Source organism: Manis javanica, chromosome 3 (assembly GCF_040802235.1).
Source record: "Manis javanica isolate MJ-LG chromosome 3, MJ_LKY, whole genome shotgun sequence".
Lineage (NCBI taxonomy): Eukaryota > Metazoa > Chordata > Mammalia > Pholidota > Manidae > Manis > Manis javanica.
This window is the reverse complement of record NC_133158.1, coordinates 195074979-195094935: the sequence shown is the minus strand read 5'-3', so window position 1 is coordinate 195094935 and position 19957 is coordinate 195074979. Positions and strand designations below refer to the sequence as shown.

At 36.9% G+C, this 19957-nt stretch overlaps 1 protein-coding gene across 11 annotated transcripts in view; it reads right to left on the bottom strand.

Annotated features, from left to right (window-relative positions):
• Window positions 1-19957, bottom strand: part of FBXW7 (F-box and WD repeat domain containing 7) — a 223707-nt gene that overhangs the window by 89501 nt on the left and 114249 nt on the right. For 4 of the 11 annotated variants that reach the window (XM_073232572.1, XM_073232574.1, XM_073232575.1 and 1 more), the window contains one exon: window positions 7556-7707. The exons of the other annotated variants lie outside the window; for them this stretch is intronic. The gene's annotated coding sequence lies outside the window, so the exon portion shown is untranslated. The remainder of the gene's footprint in view (window positions 1-7555; window positions 7708-19957) is intronic. 11 annotated transcript variants of the gene reach the window in all.

The window sequence follows — 19957 nt, the reverse complement described above, 5'->3', positions numbered from 1 at the left end:
GTAAGATTTGAAATGGGTCTAAAAGAGAGTTTAAAATAGCAGTATCTCCTTTTCTGTAATCTACACTTTCTAAGAACTAAGCTGCAGTGTGGGAGAAAAAAATTCTTCAATTCTAATTATACCCGAAAGTATAAGTGTAGAAAAGAAAAGAAAAGAGCTCCAAAGATCAAAATCTGAGGCACTCTAACTATCTGAAAGAAGAGGAGTAGTCAAAAAAGATGACTTCGAAGGAAAACCAGGAATGAGTGGTATGCTTGAAGCCAAGTAATGAAAGCACCTCCCAAAATGACAACTGTTGCTGACAGATCAAGTAGGATGAAGACAAGGAATTGACCTCTGGATTCAGCAACATGGATGTCCCTGTTAATAGGAGCAGTTTTTGTTAGTTGAGTCTGACTAGAGTAGATTTAAGAGACTGGGAAAAGAACAGTTCTGGTGAGTACGGACAAGTTAGAAGTTTGCTGTAAAAGGGAACAAAAGAAAGGGAGTGGTAATAGGGAAAATGGGGTCAAGAGAAGATTTTTGATTCTGTAAGATTGGAGAAATAGCATGTCTGTACACTGACAGGAATGATCCGGTACAAAACAAAAAGTTGACAATAGAATCAAGAAAGAGAAGAGTGATATCCTTAAGTAATTAAAAGGGGATGATGAGAAAGAGTTCAAAATTGGAAGAACTAGTTTTAGTTAGGAAAATGAATACCACATTTATGGAAATAGATGGAAAACAGAGTAGCATTATAGTTACTTTAAATTTATTTATTTTTACCATATTTCTCAGTGTGGGAACAGCTGGAAGTATGTGGGTTTTTATAATGATGGGGGTCTTTGGAAGTTCCCTACTCATTCCTTCAAATTTTTTTTTTTCTTTTCTTTGTAAGTAGGAAGCAAGGTCATCAGCTGAGAGTGATCTTAGGAGAGAAGGTGTTAGAAATCTGAAGAGAGAGGTATGAAATAGTTTTCTGGGGAGTGGAAAGGAACTGTCCTCAGTACATGAGATTTTGATGATCAAATGTAGTCAATAAACTACGATGAAATACATATTAAAGTGTGACTTTTAAAAGTCAAGTTGGTCTTATTTACAACTCAGGCAAACACAGTACAATATTTCTATTTGCTAGGTAGAAGGTAGGGTTCCTTGGAAAAAGCACATTAAATATATCCATTGTTTTCAAAGGATAAACTACAGAAAATAAAGTTCATCAAAATCTTACTGAATAGTATATGCAAAAGTCACATTATGAAAAACATCATTAGAAAGCACGTTAAAAATAACGTTGAAAAACACTGACCTACACAAATGACTACAGTCCCAATGCATATAAAGGTAAATCTGTTTTACATAGGTTTTCTTCAAAGAAAGAATCAAATACTGCTTTAGTAACTGTATCTAAAATCCAACTCTCCTAACACTAATAACATTTTTCATTTGACTGTTTATGCATAGAACAGCATGAAAAATCAGGGACACTGCCTAGGATAATGCAGGTCCCAAGCATATTGCCCTTTGTATGCCCGATCTAACAGGCATATTTTAACAAGGCTAAATTAGGTGAAATGACATATTAAGAACAACTTACAAAGTGAAAAGATGAGAGAACAAAGGTCATAAATCATAAAGAATATGTATAAAGTGAAGAGAATGATGGTGAGCGGTCAGCCTATCAACAAATAGAAAGTTTATGACTGGCATTTATAAATTAGTACCAGTATTGGTCATCAATGAACACTTCTGTTACCAATTATGGATAATAGAAATTCAAATGACTATCATTGCATAACTTTAGTATTATAATGGAGGGAACAGAGAAGAAGGTATCTAAATTTAAGCCAATAAAGTTAAATGACTTTCACACTTAAAGCATGGCATGCAAACAGATTTCAAAATAAACAGATTCTTATGGACAGACCTAGTCAAAAGTGAAAAATCCAAGTAGAAAATAAAATCCAAAATCAGATTTGAAGCATAACCAATATAAAATATTCAGTGATACAGATAAAAGGTAGATTACAGGAATTCCAGAATATTTGAAGAAGCTGATAATATCTATTTGACAGACATACACAAAAATTTTTCCAAATAGTATATACATTGGGTCACATTTCTCTGACCCATTTTGGAAATAGAAAATGAGATGAACATACAGAAATTGAGTGCAAATTTTTCATTTACTGTTGTTATTCATACATTTAAATTTAAAGAAAAAATAGTATTTTTAGGAAATGAATTATAATAATAATTTAATAAGAATGATCTAATTAAATATTTACAAGTACTTTTAATTTTCTACTTTATAAATATAAATTTATATATGAATATATGTATATAAACAAAATGTACTTTATAATTATTATAATAAAATAAATATCCAGTAATTCATAGGAAATAAGAATCAATTACTAAATTTGAGCAGGGGGGAACTTTTAAAAAAATAGTTTATAAAGCCTCATATTAAAAAAAGGAAAAACATTAAGCATCCATGAACTAAAACTTGAAACCGCCATACAGGAAAAGTTAATAAATGAAGTATTAATAAAAGAATGCATATTTTGCTTTAAAATTCTAAATCTAAACATTTTTAGAGAAAACTTTTTGTATGATTTAGGTCGCTGTCATATGGAACACAGTATCAACAAACAATTCTATATCAAAAAAAATGTAAAATGAAGATTTTAAAAAATTTCTTCTTACCAATGTATGTAATGTTAAGATACATCAAATGCATAACTTTTGTTTTTATCAATTAACTAGCAAGACTGAATTTAGGACAGTCAAGTAAAATCTGATTGGTAATATATTTTGACACTAAATTGTATGATTTCCTTGACCATTGGTCATGATGAGAGTGAAAATGATTCAAGGTCAGGAATAATACCGGTAAAAGAAAACCATGGATATTTTATTTGAAAATATTCCTCTCCACAGAAAAACCAACTAAGGCTCAATTGAGATTAAGTAAATTTCTCAAGATTGTTAGCTGTGAGCTGGCTTAAAGCAAACCCAGGACCAGAAATTAACACTTAAACTGAGTTTTCTTCCTTGCGCCTCAATCTATACAACTATGTATAATAAAATCTTAAGAGTATTATTCTCTAACATTGATACTGCTTTCTTTTTCAAAACCAGAATCACTACAATGCTCAAAGATTATTCCTCTAAAACAAATACTTATTGAGGACTCAATATGCTTCAGACACGTACTAATTTCTAGAGAATAATGTTTAGAAATGTTTAAGAGGTAATCAATGACTTTTAACCCAACCAGAACCCATAGTAAAATTAGACTTTACATTACACCTCGTAATACATGTATTTAAACAGACCTAAAACAATGGTTTCAGCTGAGGGAATTATGAAATGTTTCAGATAACTGAAGTCTCTGTATATCACCACCCTTAAACACAGTCTTTTCGTTATCTGCTGTACTTGTATTCTATTAAGTTGCGACTAGTGAGCCACTGCTCCTAAGGGAAATGAAGGGTAAAGTTCCTGCAAACATCTAGTCATAACAATTCTGTTAATTGATCAATACATAATCCTTTCATATGTGTATTTCTATTTAAAGGATTGTTATTTAATATATATTGTTGATTCATTAACATTGAACTGAGGTCAACAGCACCGCAGACTCACGTCTGAAGGAAGCTGATAGAACACATGTATGCTCTCCATAAAGCTATCACAACACTATACAGCAAGCACCTCAGCACTATGCTTGGGGGACATTTTAAACAGTAAAATCACCAAAAAAAACCTTTTAGTGAAAAATGCTTCATGAAAAGGACACTTGTTTATTGTATGAGAGCTGAAACAAGAAGGCAGAGTGTCACCTTGTCTGACCTCAGAAATGGAATGTACATGTCAAGGGACTCAAATATTTTGCCACTGTGTGCATGGGCATGTCCACAAATGACTGTGGAAATATCCTAAGTACTGATTTTAGGTGGTACAAATAAATTTTAGTGAGTAGGCAAATTCTCGAATAAAGAATCAGCAAATAATGAGGATGGATTATACCTACTTAATCTAAGTGCTCCAGACACAGCATTGCTTGCAATGAAAAATTCACAGAGTATTCTGAGATATCAATGAAGAAGCCATAGCATTACCTATGGTTTGGTTATGGTAATCTAACAAAGAATAAATGATCAAAGAAATTAAAAGCTCCAATGTAGATATCCATCACTAAATTTTTCAAGTAAATCAAAAGTTCAGAATAGTCCATATTAAATAAATTTGGCCTTCGTATAAATAGCTGGAGTAAAAAAGGTGGGGAGGCCTCATTTTTCCTTTTTAAGTGGGGAGAACAGGGTTCTTCTAGCAGCAACTTTCACTATAGCATAAAGTTCAGAGAGGTCCAAACTTAAGGGTACGTAAAGGAAGAGCCACCTATGGTCAGCTCCAACCCAGGACAAAGGAAAAATACTAAATAATTTTGCTCTTCAAAAAATATTAAAATAATGTTATTGAGATAAAAGAGAACTACTCCATTACTTTCCCCAAGTCCTACAAAATACAAGGAAACTTTTAGTCATAATACCTTGTCGATTTAGTGGCACTTTAGTGCTTTTTAATTTCAATGCTTTTTTAAAAAGCTAATTTCTTGGGAACTTTTTAACTGGCTTCTCATGAACCTTACTTTTCAAAGGACCTTTGATTATTAAAAATCATTTGAACTGCTTATTTTGGAAGCTTAAAGAAATCAAAGTAGACATACTACGTGTTAAACAAATTGAGCTCTAAAATCCTGTCTAAGACTGAACTTGAGCTGTGAGCATTCAAAGATGATTCCAAGGCAAAGACTAACCTGGAAATCATAGCAGACACTGCAAAATACTGGTCACACTAATAAAACAAGGGGCAATGAGCAAATTATCACAGTCTCCAAATGACTGTGCAACATTAACATTTTTAGAAGTTACACAGTAATTATGATCCATTAGACTTGAGCTATAAAACTCATATAAGAAGCTTTTAAGAAGTCACATAAGAAGCTTTTACAGATGGTGGGAAAATAAACCAAACCATACTAGTCATCCGCAAGGATAACTCAAAGCATGGAATCACTTTCTGCCAGCAGTGTAGGATTTTTACTGAATTCTAAAAGAGCCTCTCTAATCACCAGGAGTTTCTCTTCTGGCCACACTTTATATTATGAACTCTCTGTACTCCAAATTAATAATTTAGTTATTAATACTATGGTCGAACTGATTAATAGTAAGTATCAAGAACACATGATAAAGAAAGCCATATTATATTACACTAACACTCAAAAAGCCACCAAGAGCTTCCCATCTCACTGGGAATAAAATTCAACTTTTTTATGGTTGCCCATTAGGCCCTGTACAGTCTGTACACATTGCACCACTGAGCTCATATTCTACTACTCTCTCCTTTTCACTTTACTCCACTCTGTCTGTCCTTGTTCTTTCTCAAAGAGGAAAATATGCTGTTACCTCAAAGCCTTTGCAGTAGCTATTTCCTCTGACTGAATGCTTTCCTCCATTATGTGCGTAGCTCTTCCCAGTATTTCCTTAAGGACTCTGTCCAAGTATCCCCTAATCGATAACACTTTCCCTAATCATCCTGTTTAAAATAGTAACTCCTTTGCATCACATTCCTTTTTCCCCTTGTCCTGCTTTACCCTTCCTTCACAGTACTGTATAAAAGCACTGGAATAGTGCCTGCTATATAATAAGTGCCTATCTATCAATCTGCTCATTTATTAATGTATTACCTGCCTCTTCCCACTACAATTTTTGCTCTATAAGGAATGAGACTTGCCTTTTCATCACTGTTATCTTCAGCATCTACAAAAATGCTTCGCTCAGATAGCCCTCAAAACATTTTTTAGTGAGTAAATAATTATTAAATATTTTTAAAGCCAGTCATGTGCTAATTAAGCATTCTTTCTTCACCAAAGACGAACTTTAAACCAGGTCATTTAAACACATTTTTAAAAGTTCTAGTCTGGAACAAGTTATCTATACTACTTTTGAAACTGATAGGGTGTATATATACGTGTGTGTGTGTGTGTGTGTAGTATCTTAACATTTATTTATAAATTATCATCTTCTAAGTCATAAAAATTTTTCCTCTTATTTCTTATTTTCTGCACTATATAAAAAGCAAATATACGACTAAAAAGATTAATCCTTCAAAAGCTCACATAATTTGATAAGTAATTCTAGTTCCATATCTCTTCTTATACTGCAGCTAAGTAGGAAATCACACATGGAACTTAAGATGAAAATCTAGGGGCTACAACACTGGCTGAACAGACCCTTGGTAATGTAGGTTAACAAGATGAACACAAAGTGAACACTGTGGGAAGCACCACACAAGCATCCATACAAGCAGCAAGTATTTGTTAACTTTAATGGTTTTGAACATGCCTCACCAATTATATGTATTTTTCCTAAAAAGGATGCAAAACACTTCTCAGCCCACCTTTTTTTTTGACACCACCTTTTTCTTTTTGTCATTTAACATGTAATATATGTTTGTTTTGGCCAAATTTAATTCTGTGTTCCCATTCAACTCTACTACCTCCGCAATCTGGGTTTATTCCATTACAACTAAATTTTAAACTAATTGCTAGATCCCAGTACATCTTTTACCATTTTTTTGTAGCTTTTTACATTGCTGGCCAAGCACTCTCATTTCTTTACAGATCTCTTGTCCCTTAGTTTCCCTCAGTATCATCCTTTTCTTGGCATCATCCCTCAAGCAGCACTGTTGTTCTCTATAAGGCTCCTTCTTTCTCTGCAGTTTCTTTGAAACTTAGGGTTTTAACTATCACATAGAAGCGAATGACAACCAATTCTATTATCTCCATCCAGCCAAACTCCTCTATTGAGCCTATTAGTTTTTACCAAGATGTCCCACAGTCACGCCAAAGTCATTATTTTAAAATCCAAATACCTATTTACACACACACACACACACACACACACACACACACACACACACACACACACACACACACCACTTGAGGTCCAAATATGTTCTTACGTCCTCCTACTATTTACTCTATCTCAGTGAATGGAACCATATTCTAGCCAGTTGCAGATTTTTAAAACCTAGATGGCTCTTCCTCTTCCTCCCACTTATTCCCTCCCTCAACAATTTATTCCTAAAGCCATTTTGTGGAACCAAGCAACTTAGGTATATACGTGGGAGTCAGGGTGGCAGTCCAGCAGAGGTGGAGTCAGTCCAAGCAAAGTGAGGAGGGCCTCCCTGTATGTGGGGATGGTGGGAGGAAAGAGAGGCAGCCCAGCCCAGGTGTCCCAGCCTGAGTATGAGAAGGGTGAGAAGTGATCCATACAGTGGAAAAGCCCAGCAAGTCAAAGGCAGAGAAGAATGAGAATATCTGTTTGGGTGGGAGTGTCAAACATGAGCAGGGTAAGAAAGGTATCCACATGGCAGGAAAGTGTGTTAAGGCCAAAATGGAATATGGAGAGTGTGGTGACCACAGTGGTGCCCTGCCCAGATATTCCTTCAAAAGAACCTGCTAAGAGGAGCAGAACTGCTTGACAGCCCCCAGCTACTTCACCTTGGAATCCACTTCAACATTCACACCTGGCCATGCTTCCTCTAGGATTCTGCCAGCAAAAGATTGAGCATGATGGGAATGTTCCAATAGCCAACTCTGGACGGAGCTCCCTGCACATCACATCTTGTCTTGACATCTGTTTCTCTGGGGACCTGAATTGACACAGAAGGCATCCATGTACTGGTGTCAAAAACTCAGGAGGAAATTAAAAAGTTCTGGAAGATACTTCAAAATGGCTAACTTCATTAAACAAACATCATTTCACTTTATAAAGTGTAAAGAATACCTACAACATAAAAAAATCCAGTAGTTTAGCAGAGGAAAAATTCCCAACAGAGTTCTGAGCTAAAAGGGATCCTTTCTAAGACAACAGAAAGCTAGATTTTGTTAAATACAGTTGACCCTTAAACAACATGGGGCTTAGGAGCACTGACCACCTGCAGTCGAAAATCCACATCTAACTTTCAACACCTCAAAAACTTAACTACTAATAGCCTACTGTTGATTGGAAGCTTTATGATAACATAAACAGCCAATCAACACATATTTTGAATGTTACATGTCTTACATATTGCATTTTTACAATAAAGCTAGAGAAAATTTTTTTCAAATTGCCACAAATATCCAAAATATTTTCCAATATATTTATTGAAAAAAAATACCGTGTATAAGTGGACCTAGGCAGCTCAAACCCATGCTGAAGTTCAAGAGCCAACTGTACTTTGCAGATGATGAACAGCTGCAGAAACTAGCAAAGTAGCACTCAATCTTCAGTCTCTGTAAGCCATGAAGAAAATGTCTTTGACTTCAAGGGACAAGATTCTTGGATTTAAAAGGAAAATGAATTTTTGGAAAACATCATGTTATAAAAAGAATCTTGAAATGCTCCCACTGCTGCTCGGACTTGACTGAAGAAGGATATCAACAAGTCTCAAGTCTTATTGGAAACCAGTTGAGAAGCTGCAGAATGAACTGATTTTCCTACCCTTTCAACACAGCGCATCACTGGGCAGGAATTCTTTTCCTGAATCTTCTGAGCATTTGACTTGAGAAAAAATGAAGAAGAGTTGTAGTCTTACACATTCAAGATGAGTTTTATTGATCTACCCCAGAAAAGTTCTGGATTTCTGTGAAGCAAAGAATATACCGCTACTCATAGAAAAACAATGAACATTATGCTGCAGCTCTCAACTTCTCACACATTTGAACAATCTTTGCATTAGTCGATGAATATTACGAGTAAGCTAAGAAATGGTGTCATATCAGTTGAAAAGGAAATTCATGTGCTCACTTATTTCATGTTTGACCCTGAATTGATATTTGTGAAGCAAAAAACAAGCACACAAGGTAAATACTAATTTTTACTGTGAAGAAGAAATTACAGAGGTAAATTCACAGTAAAGTACCTTGTATAGTAAAGATGTAATATAATTTTTAAAATTCAAAAACCGTATTTTTATGCACATAAGAGCCTACAAAAGAAGTAATTCTCTGCTAGGCCTACATTTGAATCTGATCTAAGTAAGGAAATGTTTTTTACAAACTAGATGAAATTTTGTCTAGGCAATATTTTTGTTCATATTATTTTGGCTTATGGTTTTAGTAGCTTTACTATTTAACACTGTGAAGAAATTTTCATGTTGTAAATAAAATTAAAACCAACTTACAACCTTTATTTAAATTACATCTGCTGAGCCTACATTTAGAAAACTTAACTCCTATTTTGGCTTAAGCTAGTTATATGAAATGTATTATATTTCTTATGAATTTGCAAAATTTATTAAAGATGGAAGACATTAAATTCAAGGAAAGTAAGCTAAGCTTAACTACAAAGGTGTTGTATTCTCCCCCATGAAAAGTTGGCTAAAAGGTCAGTTTTAGTTTTAAATAGGAAACTACTCTTGCATATACCTTATCTCATTTGGATCTCATACAGCAGAAATTTGTGATAATGCCTATTTGGATAAGGTTAAAAAGATAAAGTAGTTAAGTGAAAAAAGAAAAAACTAAAGTTTCCACTACCTGCTCACCTAACTTGTATTAGAGTTGGTACCTTTGTGGGAAGGAAGACCACATAAAAAGAGGCGGCTAACATATTTACCAATATAAAAAGATGCACAGAAAAACAGCATTCTCTACTCAAGAGTACAGACAATTATTAATGAATTAATTCATATACAACTTACTGACCAAGCTAATGTACCATAAATTATAGATATAATAGGTTTTTTTTAACTCTTATTGTTACCTTTTTTTAAAAGCAACAATTTTTTAAAAATTTTGTCATCATTAATCTACAATTACATGAAGAACATGATGTTTACTATGGTCCCCCCTTCACAAAGTCCCCCCCCAACCCCATTACAGTCACTGTCCATCAGCATAGTAAGATGTAGAATCACTACTTGTCTTCTCTGTGTTGCACAGCCCTCCCCATTCCCACCCCCACATTACACATTCTAATCATAATGCCCCCTTTCTTTTTCCCCGCCCTTGTCTCTCCCTTCCCTCCCGTCCTCCCCAGTCCCTTTCCCTTTGGTAACTGTTAGTCCATTCTTAGGTTCTGTGATTCTGTTGCTGTTTTCTTCCTTCAGTTTTTCTTTGTTCTTATGTTCCACATATGAGTGAAATCATTTGGTATTTGCCTTTTTCCACTTGGCTTATTTCACTGAGCATAATACCCTCTAGCTTCATCCATGTTGTTGCAAATGGTAGGATTTCTTTTCTTCATATGGCTGAATAATATTCCATTGTGTATATGTACCACATCTTCTTTATTCATTCATCTACTGATGGACACTTAGGTTGCTTCCATTTCTTGGCTATTGTAAATAGTGCTGCGATACACATAGGGGTGCATCTGTCTTTTTCAAACTGGAGTGCTGCATTCTTAGGGTAAATTCCTAGAAGTGGAATTCCTGGGTCAAATGGTATTTCTATTTTGAGCATTTTGAGAAACCTCCATACTGCTTTCCACAATGGTTGAACTAACTTACATTCCCACCAGCAGTGTAGGAGGGTTCCCCTTTCTTCACAACCTCACCAACATTTGTTGTTGTTTGTCTTTTGGATGGTAGCCATCCTTACTGGTGTGTGAGGTGATATCTCATTGTGGTTTTAATTTGCATTTCTCTGATAACTAGCAATGTGGAGCATCTTTTCATGTGTCTGCTGGCCATCTGAAGTTCTTTTATGGAGAACTGTCTGTTCAGCTACTCTGCCCATTTTTTAATTGGATTATTTGCTTTTTGTTTGTTGAGGTGGGTGAGCTCTTTATATTTGGATTTCAAGCCTTTATCAGATCTTTTACAAATATATTCTCCCATACTGTAGGGTACCTTTTTGTTCTATTGATAGTGTCCTTTGCTGTACAGAAGCTTTTCAGCTTGTTACAGTACCACTTGTTCATTTTTGCTTTTGTTTTCCTTGCCCGGGGAGATATATTCATGAAGAAGTCGCTAATGTTTATGTCCAAGAGATTTTTGCCTATGTTTTTTTCTAAGAGTTTCATGGTTTCATGACTTACATTCAGGTCTTTGATCCATTTCAAATTTAGTTTTGTGTATGGGGTTAGACATTGGTCCAGTTTCATTCTCTTACATGTAGCTCTCCAGTTTTGCCAGCACCATCTGTCGAAGAGACTGTAATTTCCCCATTGTATGTCCATGGCTGCTTTATCGAATATTAATTGACCATATATGTTTGGGTTAATGTCTGGAGTCTCTAATCTGTTCCACTGGTCTGTGGCTCTGTTCTTGTGCCATTACCAAACTGTCTTGATTACTATGGCTTTGTAGTAGAGCTTGAAGTTGGGGAGTGACATCCCCCCACTTTATTCTTCCTTCTCAGGATTGCTTTGGCTATTCAGGGTCTTTGGTGGTTCCATATGAAGTTTTGAACTATTTGGTCCAGTTCGTTGAAGAATGTTGTTTGTAATTTGATAGGGATTGCTTCAAACCTGTATATTGTTTTGGGCAGGATGGCCATTTTGACAATATTAATTCTTCCTAGCCAAGAGCATGGGGTGAGTTTCCATTTTTTAGTGTCCTCTTTAATTTCTCTTAAGAGTGTCTTACTGTTTTCAGGGTATAGGTCTTTCATTTCTTTGGTTAGGTTTATTCCTAGGTATGTTATTCTTTTTGATGCAATTGTGAATGGAATTGTTTTCCTGATTTCTCTTTCTATTGGTTCACTGTTAGCGTATAGGAAAGCTACAGATTTCTGTATGTTAATTTTGTATCCTGCAACTTCGCTGTATTCTGATATCAGTTCTAGTAGTTTTGGAGTGGAGTCTTTAGGGTTTTTTATGTACAATATGTCATCTGCAAATAGTGACAGTCTAACTTCTTCTTTACCAATCTGGATTCTTTGTATGTCTTTGTTTTGTCTAATTGCCATGGCTAGGACCTCCAGCACTATGTTGAATAACAGTGGGGAGAGTGGGCATCCCTGTCTTGTTCCCGATCTCAGAGGAAATGCTTTCAGCTTCTCGTTGTTCAGTATGATGTTAGCTGTGGGTTTATAATTTATGGCCTTTATTATGTTGAGGTATTTGCCCTCTATACCCATTTTGTTGAGAGTTTTTATCATGAATGGATGTTGAATTTTGTCAAATGCTTTTTCAGCATCTATGGAGATGATCATGTGGTTTTTGTCCTTCTTTTTGTTGATGTGGTCGATGATAATTGATGGATTTTTGAATGTTGTACCATTCTTGGATCCCTGGGATGAATCCCACTTGGTCATGGTGCATGATCCTTTTGGTATATTTTTGAATTCGGTTTGCTAATATTTTGTTGAGTATTTTTGCATCTATGTTCATCAGGGATATTGGTCTGTAATTTTCTTTTTTGGTGGGGTCTTTGCCTGGTTTTGGTATTAGGGTGATGTTGGCTTCATAGAATGAGTTTGGGAGTATTCCCTCCTCTTCTATTTTTTGGAAAACTTTAAGGAGAATGGGTATTATGTCTTCTCTGTACGACTGATAAAGTTCCGAGGTAAATCCATCTGGCCCGGGGATTTTGTTCTTTGGTAGTTTTTTGATTACCGCTTCAATTTCTTTGCTCATAATTAATTTGTTTAAATTTTGTGTTTCTTCCTTGATCATTCTTGGAAGGTTGTATTTTTCTAGGAAGTTGTCCATTTCTTCTAGGTTTTCCAGCTTGTTAGCAGCATATAGGTTTCCATGTAGTCTCTAATAATTCTTTGTATTTCTGTGGAGTCTGTCGTGATTTTTCTTTTCTCGTTTCTGATTCTGTTGATGTGTGTTGATTCTCTTTTTCTCTTAATAAGTCCGGCTAGAGGCTTATCTATATTGTTTATTTTCTCAAAGAACCAGCTCTTGGTTTCATTGATTTTTTCTATTGTTTTATTCGTCTCAATTTTGTTTATTTCTTATCTGATCTTTACTATGTTCCTCCTTCTGCTGACTTTAGGCCTCATTTGTTCTTCTTTCCCCAATTTTGATAATTGTGACATTAGACTATTCATTTGGGATTGTTCTTCCTTCTTTAAGTATGCCTGGATTGCTATATACTTTCCTCTTAAGACTGCTTTCACTGCATCCCACAGAAGCTGGGGCTTTGTGCTGTTGTTGTCGTTTGTTTCCATATATTGCTGGGTCTCCATTTTAATTTGTTCATTGATACATTGATTATTTAGGAGCATGTTGTTAAGCCTCCATGTGTTTGTGAGTGTTTGTGAGCCTTTTTGTTTTCTTTGTACAATTTATTTCTAGTTTTATACCTTTGTGGTCTGAAAAGTTGGTAGAATTTCAATATTTTGGAATTTACTGAGGCTCTTTTTGTGGCCTAGTATGTGGTCTATTCTGGAGAATGTTCCATGTGCACTTGAGAAGAATGTGTATCCTGTTGCTTTTGGATGTAAAGTTCTATTAGGTTCATCTGTTCTAGTGTGTTGTTCAGTGCCTCTATGTCCTTACTTATTTTCTGTCCAGTGGATCTATCCTTTGGAGTGAGTGGCATGTTAAAGTCTCCTAAAATGAATGCATTGCATTCTATTTCCTCCTTTATTTCTGTTAGTATTTGTTTCACATATTCTGGTGCTCCTGTGTTGGGTTCATATATATTTAGAATGGTTATATCCTCTTGTTGGACTTAGCCCTTTATCATTACGTAATGTCCTTCTTTATCTCTTGTTACTTTATTTGTTTTGAAGTCTATTTTGTCTGATACTAGTACTGCAACACCTGCTTTTTTCTCCCTGTTGTTTGCATGATGTATCTTTTTCCATCCCTTGACTTTTAGTCTGTGCATGTCTTTGGGTTTGAGGTGAGTTTCTTGTAAGCAGCATATAGATTGCTTTTTTATCCATTCTATTACTCTGTGTCTTTTGATTGGTACATTCAGTCCATTTACATTTAGGGTGATTATTGAAAGAAATGTACTTATTGCCATTGCAGGCTTTAGATTCATGGTTACCAAAGGTTCAAGGTTAGCTTCTTTAGTATCTTACTGTCTAACTTAACCTCGCTTACTCAGCTGTTATAAACACTGTCTGGTGATTCTTCATTTCTCTCCCTTCTTATTCCTCCTCCTCCATTCTTTATATGTTGGTTGTTTTATTCTGTGCTCTTTTGTGTTTCCTTTAACTGCTTTTGTGGGTAGTTGATTTTATTTTTTGCCTTTAGTTAGTATTTGGTTGGTCTGCTTTCTTTGCTGTGATTTTATTTTCTCTGGTGATGTCTGTTTAGTCTTAGGAGTGCTCCCATCTAGAGCAGTCCCTCTAATATACCCTGTAGAGGTGGTTTTTCAGAGGCAAATTCCCTCAACTTTTGCTTGTCTGGCAATTGTTTAATCCCTCCCTCATATTTAAATGATAATCGTGCTGGATACAGTATTCTTGGTTCAAGGCCCTTCTGTTTCATTGCATTAAATATATCATGCTATTCTCTTCTGGCCTGTAAAGTTTTTGTTGAGAAGTCTGATGATAGCCTGATGGGTTTCCTTTGTAGGTGACCTTTTTCCTCTCTCTAGCTGCCTTTAAAAACTCTGTCCTTGTCCTTGATCTTTGCCATTTTAATTATTATGTCTCTTGGTGTTGTCTTCCTTGGGTCCCTTCTGTTGGGAGTTCTGTGTACTTCCATGGTCTGATCGATTATTTCCTCCCCCAGTTTGGGGAAGTTTTCAGCCATTATTTCTTCAAAGACACTTTGTATCCCTTTTTCTCTGTCTTCTTCTTCTGGTACACCTATAATGTGGATATTGTTCCTTTTGGACTGGTCACACAGTTCTTTTCATATTCTTTCATTCCTGGAAATCCTTTTATCTCTCTCTGCATCAGCTTCCATACATTCCTGTTCTCTGGTTTCTATTCCATCAATGGCCTCCTGCATCTTATCCATTCTGCTTATAAATCCTTCCAGAGATTGTTTCATTTCTGTAATCTCCTTCCAGACGTCATCCCTTAGCTCTTGCATATTTCTCTGCAGCTCCATCAGCATGGTTATGACCTTTATTTTGAATTCTTTTTCAGGAAGATTGGTTACGTATATCTCCTTCTCAGAGGTTGACTGTGATTTTGGTCTGTATCAAATTCTTCTGCCTTTTCATGGCGATAGAGGTAGTTGTGCAGAGCCGGCATGTGTGTCGGCTAGGAGAATGCCCCTTCTTGCTGGTTTGTGACCTTCCTCTCCTGGGAGAACAGCGACCTCTAGCGGCTTGTGCTGGGCAGCTGCAAGCAGATGGGGCCTCTGATTCTTGCCCAGCCGCTGTGGAGTTAAGCTCCATGGTTGCTGTGGGCGTGGCCAGCCTCAGGCTGCTGCTCCAATATGGTGGAGCTGCGTTGGAGGGGAAACAGGCGGGAGGGTGTTTATTGCCATGAGGGGCCTCCAAGCTGCACTGCCACCCAGGGGGTTAGGGCGCCTGGAGTTCCCTGGGATTCCCAGCTGCTCGGCTAAGTGTCCTGGGATGCTTCCGTCCAGCTGTGGGGTCCCTGTCCCTTTACGACTTTCAAAAAGCACTCACTTTTCTTTGTCCCAGGGGCTCTGGCTGCGGGCACCCGCTCACAGGTCTTACTGTCCTGTTTCCCAAGTATCCAGCACACGAGGTACTGTGTGTCTGTGCTCTGGTGCGGATGGCTAGCACTGGGTATTTAGCAGTCCTGGGCTCCCTCTCCTTCTCCGCTCCGACTCCTCTCCTTTCACCGGGAGCTGGGGTGAGGGGCGCTCGGGTCCCGCCGAGCCGTCGTTTGTATCTTACCCCCTTCGTGAGGTGCTGGGTTCTCGCAGGTGTGGATGTAGTCTGGCTGTTGTCCTGTGTCTTCTGGTCTCCTTTTAGGAATAGCTGTATTTGTTGTATTTTCAAAAATATATATGGTTTTGGGAGGAGATTTCCGCTGCTCTACTCACGCTGCCATCTTGGCTCCGCCCTATCATAAGTTTTTATATAGAGGTTCCCAAGGTCAGAAATTTATGTGTTCCCCTAGTGTAAAAAGAAATTATTGAAATTGTTTACCTAAAAAGGAAGCAGAGAGAATAACATAACATCACTTCTCTAATATTCCTGCCAATAATGTATAACATGAATCCACTAATGAGGAAACAACAGATAAACCCCAATTAAAAGAGTCGCTGTTCAAAAGGACTGGCTTGTAATCTTCAAAAATGTTAAAGGAATGAAAGAAATGATCAAGGAACTGTTCCATATACATGGTAAATAAATGCAACCCATGATTTTGAATGGAATCTTTTGTTATGTGAGATATTATTTGAACAACTGAAAATCACAAGGAATTTGAAGAATAAGCAATGTAATATATCAATGCCAAAGTTCTGATTTTAAAGGTTATATTGTGAATGCAGGAGAATATTCTTGTTTATAGGAAATGCATACTCAAATGTTTGGGAGTAATGATGCATTATGTTGGGAACTTATCAAATGGTTCTGTGGCAAAATAAGTTCTTGGTACTCCACTTGGAACTTTTCTGAAAGTTAAAAAAGGTTGGGGGGCAGTGAGAAATCTGGATGTCACCTGGTTCCCATTATCTGGTACAAACTACCCTCGCCTTGTCCTCACATGTCTGTCACCCATTCATATCATCACTAAGTCCTCTTAAGTAGCTCCACAATCAATTCCAGTTCTATTTCCAGTATAGTGATACCATTTAATAAGCAGATACCACCTGTCTCTTCCCCAAACTATTTGACTAGCATTCCTAGTAATCTATCTTCTGTCTCCCACCCCTCTATCTGCTCTCTGTGCTGCTATCAGAATATGAAATGTCAACACCTCAGTGGTAGTTTCCAAACCTTTCACGGAATGAACCCTTTGCTCAAATTAAGACAAAGAGAGAGCATGTGAGGGAGGAAGGAAGGGAGGGAGAGGGCAGTATGCAGAGAGGATTAACAACTCCTGAAGTAACTGGAGTTTTTTTAAACTACTGCCCTATAGGGTAAGATCTAAACCCCTAAGCACTGAACATAAGATGTTGATACTCTGGTCTCACCTCTATTCATCTTCAATACACACCTGTTTGTCTTAAACTGTACATTACCCAGTGCGATATTGTGATTTCTATGAAACATATATATTTGGACTTCATCCACAGTTCCTGGCTCAGTAGCTCCCAAAACCCTTGGATTTTCTTAAGGCTAGAGAGTGACGGAGGTGTCTTTTGTTAAGTTAATGATATGAGTTTTGGGCCCCAAATAAGGACGGGGTCTGTTGTCAGTGGAACTAACTATGTGATAAGAGAGTTGGAATTTTCAGTGCCATGCCCCTCTCTCTACCTGGAACTCTGGAGAGGGGAGAAGGGCTGGAAGCTGAACCACTCCATGGCCAATGACTTAGTCAATTATAATTATGTAATGAAACCTCTATAAAAGCCAAGACGACAGCTTTTTGGTCCTTCCTTTTTCAGGGACTTTTCACACCTAGTTTAAAACACTCCATGTGCCACCCAACAAGATTCCAAGGTCCTTTGATCAGGACCTTGCCCTATATATCTCTTCATCTGACTATTGATTCATATCCTTTAATAAGCTGTTAAACATAAATGTTTCCCCAAGTTCTGTGAAATGCTCTGACAACTAAACTGAACCTAATGAAGAGGTCAATGCAACCTCCAAATTGTAGCAGGTTGGTCAGAAGCACCGGTAACAGCGTCGAGCTTGCAACTGGCTTCTGAAGTGGGATAAAAAAGTGGATATTTGCTATTTCAAGTGTCGTACTTTCCAATTCCATGAAGAAAACAGGAACTATTTTTGTTTTTTTCCTCTTGTTGATGTTAACTGACACCACATATTAGGTATATGTTACAATGCTGAGCTCTAAAATGCAGGAAATACACCAATGCATATACACAGACAATAAACAGGCTTTTTCCACATTCAGGAAGTGATATTCAACTGTCCATATAATTCTATTAACTGTTCATATAGTCTATTACTTCATATAATTCCTAAAAGCATTACCAACAAATATATACAAAATTCATGGGATAATTTTTCTATTTCCTAGGATATATTTAATAACTTCTCATAGGCTGTAAACTAAAAAGCATGGTGAATACAGATTTTTAGAATATGAAAATGTAAAGTGTCTATCTTAAATTGTTACCAGGTATTTTTCTATTTCTTTGTGGTCGTTGAAGACTGAAGTCTACTTCTAGAGAAGAAAAAAAAAAACAACCTATGACTGAGCAAATAGATCCCTCCTACAGGTCTTTCAGGAAGCGCAGTGCTACCATCAGGGTTGTAGCTGAGGAGTCAGGTTTGCATATAAAAACTGAAATCTGTGAGAAAGGTCAATAATTCAGTCATTCATCATTCAAATGTTACTTGAATGGAAAAAAGGGCTTAAAGAGAGTTGATTAAAGCAGATAGAAAAGGGTTGATAAACACATGCTTAATAACATTAGCCATCAAGGAAATAAAAATTTAAAACCACAATGCAATATAACTTCCTATTCACAAGAATTGCTAAAATTAAAAGGGACCAAAAAACACCAAGGTTGATGAAAATAGGAAATAAAAACTCTCATTCATGGCTAGTTGGGACTGAAAAATGGTACCACCACTGTGGAAAACCATTTGGTAGTTTCTTATAAAAACACACACTTGCCCTGTGAGCTAACACATACACTCATAGGTGAAAGAGAAAACTGGGACCAACTCCATTTTGTTCTGTGCCCTCCATCTTGAGTAACTATGTCCCCGACCTGGCCCCGTTCCCGCTTGAACCATGCCCGGCAACCTGCGCAACAGGGCCCTGACCCTTCCTTCCCCAGCCAACCAGCTAAAGCCACAACCATCACCCCACCAACTGCACCTAGACACCTATAAAACCTTTGTGCTTTTGAAACACTCTCTCTCTCTCCGGCATCTCACCGCTGCATCGGTGCAGATAGGAGATTGAGCTCGAGCCAGCACGAATAAAGGCTCTTTGCTTTTGCACCAGACTCAGCTCCCTGGCAGTCTTTGAGGATCACGAATTCTGGGCATAACACTAGGTACTTACCCAAGAGAAATGTCCACAAATAGGTTGGTACAAGAATCTTTACAGAAGCTTTATTCAGAATAGCCAAAACTAAAAAATACTCAAATGTTCATCAACAGAAGAATGGATAAATAGATTCACAATTAAAGACACACAAATAAGAGAATGCACTTCTGACACATATAGGATGCTATTTTGCCACTTTTACAACATGTATGTTAAAAACAGTACGTTGAATGAAAGAAACAAGAAACAAAAAAGCAACCCAATATGATTCTATTTATATAATGTTGAAGAATACACAAAATTAATCTACAGTGATGGTAATCAGAACGGTGGCTGCCTAGGTTTGGATTGAATGGAATGAAGCATGAGGGAAATCTTGGGAGTGATAAGAATATTCTCTATCCTGATTGAGGTGTTGGTTACACAGATACCCAACACAGTTTTCAAACTCACCTGTGTATTTCACTTTATATAAAAAGCTCCTCTATTAAAAATGTACATATTAACTGAGGACAATGCAAAAACTTGTCTGCCGTGTTTGACTGTCCCATCGTGTGCCTCTTACATGCTGAAGGAGGCTTTGGTCTTCTTTGTTCTGGGCCCACTGGTCGGGTCTTCACTACATTAATAACATATACCATCACATCAGAAAGCCAGGATAAAAACCCAGAGTACTTATTTTTCTACTTCAACAGGCAAGGCAGAAGTTTTCCCAGAGTCCAAAACTCCTGGTGCTGAGGAATCAGCATTACTACACACTGTGAAATATTCTGTAGCAGGTAGAGAGAATTTTGAATGAAGAATACAATAGGGCCCATAAGCAATTGTACTAGAAGGAACAACATCTGAAGCCACTACCCTAAAGAGCCAATGACCACAGGACCAAAGAAAACCAGCATCTACCAAATTTCAGAAATAACTCTTCATCTTTAAGTAAAG